The following is a 9,875-nucleotide window of genomic DNA, read 5'->3' as shown; positions in this document are numbered from 1 at the left end:
GCAGGCAGCTTCACAGCCCAGTGCTCACCACTGCGCCACCAGGGAGGCCCAGAAGAGGCAGACTGACTGAAATACACTGCTGAGGGGAGCAGCAGGTGAGTCAGGAGAAGTCTGCCGGGCCATGTGGTAGCTCCCTGGCTGGGGATCAAACTTGTGTTGCAGTGGCTGTGGATTGCCTCATAGTGCTCATGCTTAACCCCTTGCACCACCAGGAAGACCCCTACCTTGATATTCTTATTAAAAGAAACTGAGAGCGTTGCAGGAAAGTAGTAACCAGGGGATATCCACGTTTCCCTGACAAGCAGCCACACCAAATAACCCGGGGTCATTATCACTACTGTTCCACTTACGCTGACCTTTGGATCTTCACCAATCCATCTTTTCTCTCCAAACTGAAAGTCTCAAGAAGCCTTCCTGTGAATGCTGGAAGGGGGTGGTTATTGGTCCCCTATAATTTAAGCTGAAGAAGAATAATTTGCCAGGCAGGACACATTCATTCAATGTGTCTTTCACTCCTTCTATGTACCAAACTGCTTGACCCAGTTGCTGGCTACAATAATTAGCCTACATAAGAAAATCAATACAAAGTCAGTGTGATTAGGAGCAGGTTAGAGCTCTGCTAAGGCTGATAAGGGGAGGCTATCAAAGGAGAAGTTTCCAAATCAGTTTAGGGCAGTCAGGACATGCTTCTCAAAGAAAACAATGTTGGCGCTAAGTCCCTAAGGACATACAAGGGTTAGGCAGAGAGGCTAAGATAAGGGCATGGCGGGAGAGTCCAGGTGAAGATAACAACTTGTACCAAAGCGCAAAGGCAAGATGGCCCATGGCACATTTTTGGAATGTCATGCAGGCCTGGATCACTACTGCTGTTGTGTGTCTAGGAAAGCATCCTGAGACTAGGTGTCAAGAACATGAATGAACTTGTCAGCCATGTCTAGCTGAATGTTTAAAATTTGTCTTGCATATCAGCATTAGCCACTGAAAGCCTTTAGGCAGAAGGAAAATATGACCAAATGTGGTTTTGTTTGTTTGCTTAATCATTTTTCTCTGGAGGGAGACAAATTCAGTCTTCTCAGTACCACCGAGAGTGACTGTACTTTTCAGTAAGGAGAACTCAAAGCACAATGTGGTGAAGATGAAGTATTGCCAAATGTTTCTGAAGTATTTGTCTCTCTTGGACTTTTAGTTAGCTTATGAATGAATACATTAGACACCTTTGGGTTTTAGTTGGGAATTTACATAGCTTGCATTTTAATTCTTTGGTTCTTTGCTGTTTCCATCAATCTATACCACTATAGAATACATGTTAAAATTATATCAATCTAAAAAAAAAAAAAAAAACAAAGGGAAGGAATGGATGAGAAATATATAGGAGATAGGATCTCCCTGGTGGCACAAGGGGTTAAGTCTCAGCACTTATCAAGCTATCTCCAGCCACTATAGCACGAGTTCACTCCCCGGCCAGGGAGCTACCCACATGGCCCAGCAGACCTCTCCTGTCTCACCCATTGCTCCCCACAGCAGTGTATTTCAGTAGATCTGCCTGTTCTGCTGCCCACTCTGTCTGTGGTGAATCCTCTCATTTCCCACACCCTGGCCTACACCCCAGTTCTTGCATGCATAAATAAATAAAAATAAATCTTTTTTTTTTTTTTTTTAAAGAAATAGACAGAAGATAGAACTGCCAGGGCAGAAAAACTAAGGAAGATGTAGAAGAGAGCAGAAAATGGCGAGTCCAGGAAGGTTTCTGGTGTGGGCAACTGGGTGGTTGAAGCTGTCATTCTAGCAGAAGCTAAGGTTTTAGAAGATGATGAATAAGCTTGACAACATCTAGTTGGAGATGCATAATGGATCTAGGTCCTGAGTTCAGGAGAGCTGGCAAGGCCGGAAATGTAGATGTCACCAGGGACCGAAGATAGTTGAGGCCATGTTTATGGATGGCTGAGTCAAGGAGGGGAGAAGCGTGTAAAATATGAAATGAGAAGTGGGAAGACAGAGATGTGGGTATCACAAGGAGACTAAAATGAAAGCCCCAGACGTGGTGCAATGAGGGTGTCTCCATCACCGGAAGGATAATTTCTCTTCTATACAGTTATTTGCAATTCTCTTTTGAAAACTCATTCCCCTTCCCAGTGTCCTCTCTGCCACTCCCTCACTACTAAAAATGCAGATTGGGAGCAGGGATAAGAAAAGGTTTCAAAAAAATAGGCAAAGAGGATGCAGCCTCAACAGATCAGCTGGCTTTGGTACTAGAACTGAATTTTACTAGTTTTTGCTTTCCAGTGAGTTGTTAGCAGGTGATTTTTGTTGTAGGGGAGAATCGGGTGTAGGCCAGAGGTGCAGGGTGAGAGGATTCATCAGAGACAGAGTGGGGAGCAGAACAGGTGGATTTATTGAAATACACGGCTGAGGGGAGCAGCAGGTGAGACAGGAGGGGTCTGTTGCACAGAGTGAGGGTTCCAAGGCTCTATTTATACCCCAGGCATCATTGACTAGTTAGGGTGACTGGTCTTGGGTGTGTCCTGGCTGATGATCTGAATTAACATAGAGGATCATCAGCTCCTCAGACCATCAGCTTGATGTCCAGGTTCCCATGGCAGTTCTATCCCCTCCCTTATCCATTCAAACCTCCCAAACTTGCCTGCTGGGCATGGAATAGGGGTTTGGGTTTTTTAATTTATCAATGATACCATGACAGTTTTTACTCACTTCTAGATCCTTGGGTTTCATTCTCAAATATATGAGATATTGTACTGGCACTTTGGAAAGCAAACTTCATCTTTACAACGAATCAACTGGACTTGAGAAAACTGTTCCATTTCCCCTCAGAAGCAGAAAGTTCTCCTTATGAGGTCTGTGGAGACCTTCTTCCCTACTAACCTGGGCTTGCTGCTTTAAGGCAGGAAGGGGAATGTCTGGACCAGCTTGGCAGATGGTAGGGAAATTAAGGTATTGACCATGTAACCTTGGGAAGGATTAAGACTTGAGTCTAACTCCAGTTCATGAGTTCATAGCTATTTGGCCACGAGCCCTCTCTGGGTCTTGGTGTTCTTAGTTGTCAAGTCAGGACAGCAATCCTGATCTCTAAACACTGGGTGAAGGTGAAGTGAGATCATCCATGTGTGTAGAACCCCTGGTTCCACAGGAAAAGGATAGAATGATCCCTTGCCTCCTCTTTTACTGTTATGGTAGTAATTTACACATAAGATCTGCCATGTTTAAGCTTATAATTCAGCGGTACTACCATTTGTGCATCACCACCATTCGTTTCCAAAACTTTCCATCACCCCAAGTAAAACCTCTGTAACCAGGCAGTTCACTCCCGTTCTCCTCCACTCCCAACTCCTGGCACCCTTTAGTCTATTTTTTGATCAATGGATTTGCTTGCTCCAGGTAATTCATAGAGTGCATATTGCGGACTCATACCTATTTGGCCATTTGTATCTGGTTTATTTCACTTTGAACAATGTTTTTGAGATGTGTTTCAAGGTTTATCCATCTGTCAGACCTTCATTTCTTTTTAGGACTGAATAATACCCCATTGTATGCACATACAGTCATGTCTGTCTCATTTAATAACATTCAGTCAATGGCCGCCCACGTACATGACCTTTACTGCAATAGGTTACACTGTGTAGTCTGTGCCCTGTGTCATCTAGGTTTGTGTAATACTCTGTGAGGGTCACATGACAGCAAATCTCCCATGCACTTCTCAAATTGTGTCCTTATCCCTGTCACTAAATCCCATGTGGCTGTCCTGCATTTTGTTACCCTTCATCTGTTGGTGGACACTTGGGTTGTTTCCGCCTTCTGGCAGTTGCAAATGATGCTACAGTAAACAGTGGTGAGTCATTGTTTTCAATTCTTGTGGGTATATAGTTTGCTGTAGAGTCACTGGGTCATATGACAATCCTATAATAATCTTTTTCGAGAAACCACCAACTATTCCCACAGTACTGAACCTCGCCTTTCTGCCAGAAATGTACTAGAATTCTGACTTTTCCATATTCTTGCCAACACTTACTATTTTTCATTTTTTGCTATAGTCATCCTAATGAGTGTGAAATGGTATCTCCTTGTGTTTTAATTGGTGTTTCTCTCTGTCAAGAAAACAGTTCAGGTCATTATATCTAACCAATAGTACACAGATCATCCAAATGTAATTTTGTAATACTTGTATTATTGGAAATTGTGCACAAAAACCAAGTGTGATGACCTGGCTTTAAAAATACATCAGAATAATAAATTTCATGTACATATCTGGTTCAGAAAAGACTGAAGCTGGTCCCTGACAGGGTGACTCCTTGGCTGTGACCCATAGTGCTAATTAATCTATGGTGTTCACAGACCAATTCTCAGTGGCAAGAAAGGCCAGTGCTTGCTCTAAGGTGGTTGTCCTTCTGGTTTATGACTTCCTCAATGCATAAAGATAATTGTTTTGTTTCAGGGGAAGTAACAGCTTTGACCACGGAGAGTTGATTAAAAGAAATAACAGCAATATTAATAATGGGCACCAATAGACAAAGGAAAGGAAGCTGAAGTTGAACCTCTAGGGCATAAGATTACAAGGTTGATGCTACTCACCCTCAGGCATATCAACATTTATTGGAAGATGATCTGTCAGTCTTAGGTAGTGTTCTTGAATTTATAAGCACCTAGAAAAGAAGGGTCTTATTTATTTCAGTTTGTTTAATGCTCAAAATAACTCTATAGCAGGTATCCTCAGTGTTCTTATTTTACATATGAGAAAACAGTCTGGGAGAAACTAAATAGCTTGCCTGCATGACTGAACCAAGATCAAGTCCAACCAACTTCTGAGCTGCCTGCGTGGAAGATGGCAGTGTGAGCCCAATGGAGAAGGCACTGTCACAAAGGCTGTGCCGGCTTCCTGGGGCTGCAGGAACACAGCAGCACCCACTGAGTGTCTCCAACACCAGAATGCACTGTCTGCTAGTTCTGGAAGCTAAAACTCTGAAATCAAGGGATTCACAGGGGCAGTTCTCTCTGAAGGCTGCAAGGGAGAATCTGTTCTGCCTCCTCTCGCCTCCCTCCTCGGCATCTCCATGCAGCCTGCCTTGTCGAGGGCATTCTCTGCATCTTCTCACTGACCTCCCTCCACGCCTGTCTGTTTCTGTGTCCTAAATTACCCTTTTATGAGGACTCTGGTCATATTGGATTAGAGCCCACCCGAATGACCTCATTTTAAATTGATTCTCTCTTTAAAGATCCTATACCTGAGGAAGCCACATTCTGAGATACTAGAGGGATTAGGGTTTCAACATATCTTATATGGGGGAGGTTTGGGGGTACACAACTCAACCTATAAGTGACTTAATATTGAGTAGTTTGTACCTCCAAATGGGCTTTCACTCCTGTCTTCTTGTAACTTTATAATATCTAGAACTTCACAATGTATTTTAAGTACGTGGGTGGGGGGTAAGATGGGAAGTATGATTTTCTAATTGTGAGCCAATTTTCTAATTGTGAGCCTGCTCAGTATTCCCTGGGCTACTTAAAAATTCCGCCACATACTCTAGGACATCTGTTATTACACTTCTCTTCAAATTTTGAACTCTTGAGAAGTTTGGTTCACAGTGCCTGTAGGCCTGCTTGACTTTTAGCGTTGCTATATGTAAGTGCAGGACAGGCCACAGTGCAGGTTTTCTGATCCCATGCAGACCGGGTAAAGGAGGAGTCAGAGTCCTCAGTAGTTTTGCAGGTTTTTTATTTGGGGTTCACCAGGCATATGGCAGGCAGGGGTGCTGGCTGGGGGGCTGGGAGGCTGCCAGGCCTCCCAGCCCCCAGCAAGTCTTCACTCTATCTGGGCTCTCTAGCGCTCGTTCTGCTGCTTCTCGGCTTCTCTTTCGGCTTCTGCTTCGGCTTCTGCTTCGGCTTCTACTGCTGCTGCTGGTGCTGGTGCTGCTGCTGGTGGTGCTGCTGCTGCTGCTGCTGCTGCTGCTGGCGTCCCCCCGTGACGCCGCCCTTAAAAGTACAGTCTTAGCTCAGCTGAATCCCATCTACCTATGCCCACACCCTATTCCAGGTGCCCGCCATCAGGCATGCATTCGGGACAAGGATCCATCATCTATCCTGATGGCAGAAGGGCAGAAAAGCCTGATATTTTCTTTACCCTACACTATAAAAGGAAGGTCCTCTTTATTTTCAAATTGTTTCAAGATTGGTTTTGAAATAAAGTTTTCATTTCCTATGAAACTGATAGAGTTTAATGTGTTTGGAAAAGAGTACCTTAGGTTTCAGAATATATTTTGGAACATTTACCAAAAAAAAAAACAACAAAAAAACCCAAAATGTGGGCCTCCCTGGTGACACAGGGGTAAAAGTCTCAGTACTATCAAGCTATCACCAGCCCCTGAGGTGTGAGTTTGATGTCTAGCCAGGGAGCTACCCACATGGCACAGCAGACCTCTCCTGTCTCACCCACTGCTCCCCTCAGCAGCATATTTCAGTAGATCTACCTGTTCTGCTCCCCACCCTATCTCTGATGAATCCTCTCACCGCCCCCCCCCACACCTCTGGCCTGTACCCTAGCTCTTGTATGCATCAATAAATCAAAATAAATCTTAAAAAACAACATTTGACAAGGATGACATTGTAGCATACTTTTTATAGGTTTTGTCTGTTTTTAAGATGTTGCTAGGTCTTTGACTTTCACCTGGAAGATCTCTAGACAGAGCTTAGAGTGGAGGATTTGGGGCATGACTTGGTGCAAGAAGGAATGTAGGGTTCAGTGACCGTGGATGATGAGCTGTGTTTCCCAGAGCCCTCCCCTGCTCCTTCAGGCCTGAAGGGTTTATTTCCTCAGCTGCTGGGAATGTTGGCAGCCAACAGCCCTCAGCTGTCAACCCTCTTTAGGAATTGCCTAAACCAAATCAACCTGTCCCAATCAGGTCAGGATCTCTTGCCAGAGCATCCTGCATGCAATGACTGGCCTGCATGCAATGACTGCATGCAATGACTGCAAGAACATAATCATGGTCTGTGTTTTTGTCCCACTCGGGACAACCCCAAAGAACCTTCCAGGCTTGGGCCTCCTCAGTGCCTCTGAGCTACAAGCCCCCTGCCCAATTCTGCATTCCTTCCCTTACCCCAGCCAGTTGTTGCTTTCCAGAACACTCCCTAAAAAATTTACTGCATGATAATCTCAGTATATAATTCTGGGGAAGACAACCTTTGACAGAACTCCAAATACAGATACTCCAAGAACCACACATGGGGATCTAAACAGAGCTGGATTCTAGGTTGTGGGGATGGCGGGACTCCAGGGAAGATGTGTGCAAAGCAAGTTGTCTCCAGAGTAATTGTTTCATCCAGCAGCTCTGGGAACTCGGGTTTCCCCTGCTATCTGAAAGTAGACTGTTCCTATTTGTTATGATATTGATATGATTTGGTAGGTTAATTTTTGGGTCTGGGAACATTATCAATCATTTACATGGGATTTTTTTAACATTCTCAGATGCCCCTCTTTGCCCCAAATAACCTACCAGATCATAACAAATAGGAATGTACTACTTTCAGACGAGATCGGGCGCGTTCAGGGTGGTATGGCCGTAGACGGAATGTACTACTTTCAAATGGTGGGTGAAACCTGTAATCCTGGAGCCCAAATGACAGAACATCTTTCTAAAACTCCCAGTGGAGCTCAACAGCAATATCCCAGACAAGTGTTCTAGGCAAAACTTAAGGGTCAGGCTCTAAAAGAAAAGTCCTACTGGCTAAATAGGGAAAACCTAGAGTGTAAAGATTCAAAGTTGGAATAAATTTCATAGAGGAGCTTAAAACTGTATTTGCAATTCAGTTCCACTAACATCTTGACATTTTCTCACAGTGTTATAAAATACTGTCTTGCCCTTGAACTAGAGAACAGGACAAGACTAGAACTAGATCAACCCAGATTATGAGAAAAGGCTAGCATTCAGGGGCATGGCTTTGTGGGAGAGATGGCCTTTCTTTTACCCTGAGTGGTGACAGCAAAATCTGACCAGAGACAATGCCTGGACACTGTGTGTGTGCATGCACTTCTTTGTACACGCCTGTGTGTGCCTGCACGTGTATACATGTGTTGCATGTGAGGGAGGTGGCATGTGTCGTGTGTATCGGGGCAGGTTGGGATAGGGTGTCTACTGCAAGGGAGGAAGAGTCTGCGCCTCCTGGACAGATTATATCCTCTTTGTCACTGCCTAGTTTGGGTCTCCCCAAAGGGAGAGCCAGCATTTAAGTTCAGGTTGTTTAAGCAGGAGGTGACCTCTAGAAAGAGGAACAAGAGAACAGACAGGCAAGGAGGAGATGTCAATAAAAGCATGCATTATCCATCGCTTTTGTGGGGAAGGGGTTTGGGCCCACTGGGACCTCCTGAAAACCGTTCCAGATGCCTCCTAGAATGGCCCACCCAAAGGACACGTATCTGGGGCATTTACTCTCAGGCTCCACCCCTTCTCTGCCAGAGCAGTGCCTTCCAGTCCTCCCTCACTACTGCCCCAGGCTGTGCTTGCGGGTTGGGTGTGTGACTTACAGAAGGGGAGAGGGCTCTGGGGTTGGAATTCAACAACAGGAGGTTCTGCCTGAGAGAGGATATTCTGAGCTCACAGGAAACTCTATGTCAGAGGCAGCTGAAACCAGAGGGAGAGGAACAGGAGCTGTGATAATGGTGACCACAGCGTTTCACGCAGTCACTGCCAAGTGCCCTAGCAGCCGCAGGCCTGGGCTTAGAAAGATATCATGGTAAATCACTACTGAGCATTTATAATGCAAATTACAGTATTAAAGAATTTTTATGTTGTGCTCTTTTCACTCAGTAGTAAGATGTGATAGTTGCATGACTTTAAATAAAGAAGATGCCATGTAGGGCCTCCCTGGGGGCGCAAGGGATTAAGCACAGCACTATGAAGCTGTCCGCAGCTTCTGCAGCATAAATTCAATCTCCGGCCAGCCAGGGAGCTACACACATGGTGCAGACCTCTCCTGTCTTGCCCGCTGCTCCCCTCAGCTTTGTATTTCAGTCAGTCTGCCTGTTCTGTCCCCCACTCTGTCTCTGGTAAATCCTCTCACCCCCCCCCCCATTCCTCTGGCCTGTACCCCAGTTATTGTATGCATAAATAAATAAATCTTCAAAAATAAAGATGCCATGTATTGTATTTTGGGAGATTTAAGAAGTCAATAAATAATAACACCTCTTTCTCTCCATACAGAGTTCAGAAGTTACTGAGAAATAAGACCCTGGAGACTGGCAGATGAAAGTGAAAGTGGCAGCTGGTGGGAGAACATGGATTTATACCTGGGTCCAAAATCATGGGATTGGTGCCTGTGCTGTGCCCACCGTGTTCTGAGCGATGGGATCCAGTCCCTGAGCAGATGACATATTTGGGATCATCGCCTTGCTCTGGTCAGGCAGGGAGAAAAGAATGGATCTCTGATAGTTGCATTCTTGAAGATTTCAAATAGATTAACTTTCCCTAAGTAAAAATCATGCACCCGTTATAGTGGGACGTTTGCCACCCACCAGCCAGATAACCTGCTTGGAGGTAACATTATTCTCTAGGGAGTTTCTCCTTGTGGAGCAGTTAGAAAAGTGAGAGCTTTCTCCCAAGCACAAGAAATCAGGGAGCAGGCACTGCAACCGCCCCTGCACTTCTTGCTGTCATTGGCTTTCTGTTTGACATCCCACTATATTTGTACAGTTTGCTTTGACAACTAAGGGTAGAATCGTCTGTTAATTTCGTTCCCCAACTACTTACTCCACAAGTTTAGGAAGGGTCCGGGGCATATTTTCTTTTGGGGGTTCCAGGAAAGGGTGTGAGTTCCACTCCAAGTCCCGGTAAAATGCAGTTCTAGCTCTGGACTCTGACCTGGTTTGCAGT

Source organism: Talpa europaea, assembly GCF_964194135.1.
Source record: "Talpa europaea genome assembly, chromosome: 1".
Taxonomy (NCBI): domain Eukaryota; kingdom Metazoa; phylum Chordata; class Mammalia; order Eulipotyphla; family Talpidae; genus Talpa; species Talpa europaea.
This window is presented reverse-complemented; position numbering follows the sequence as displayed.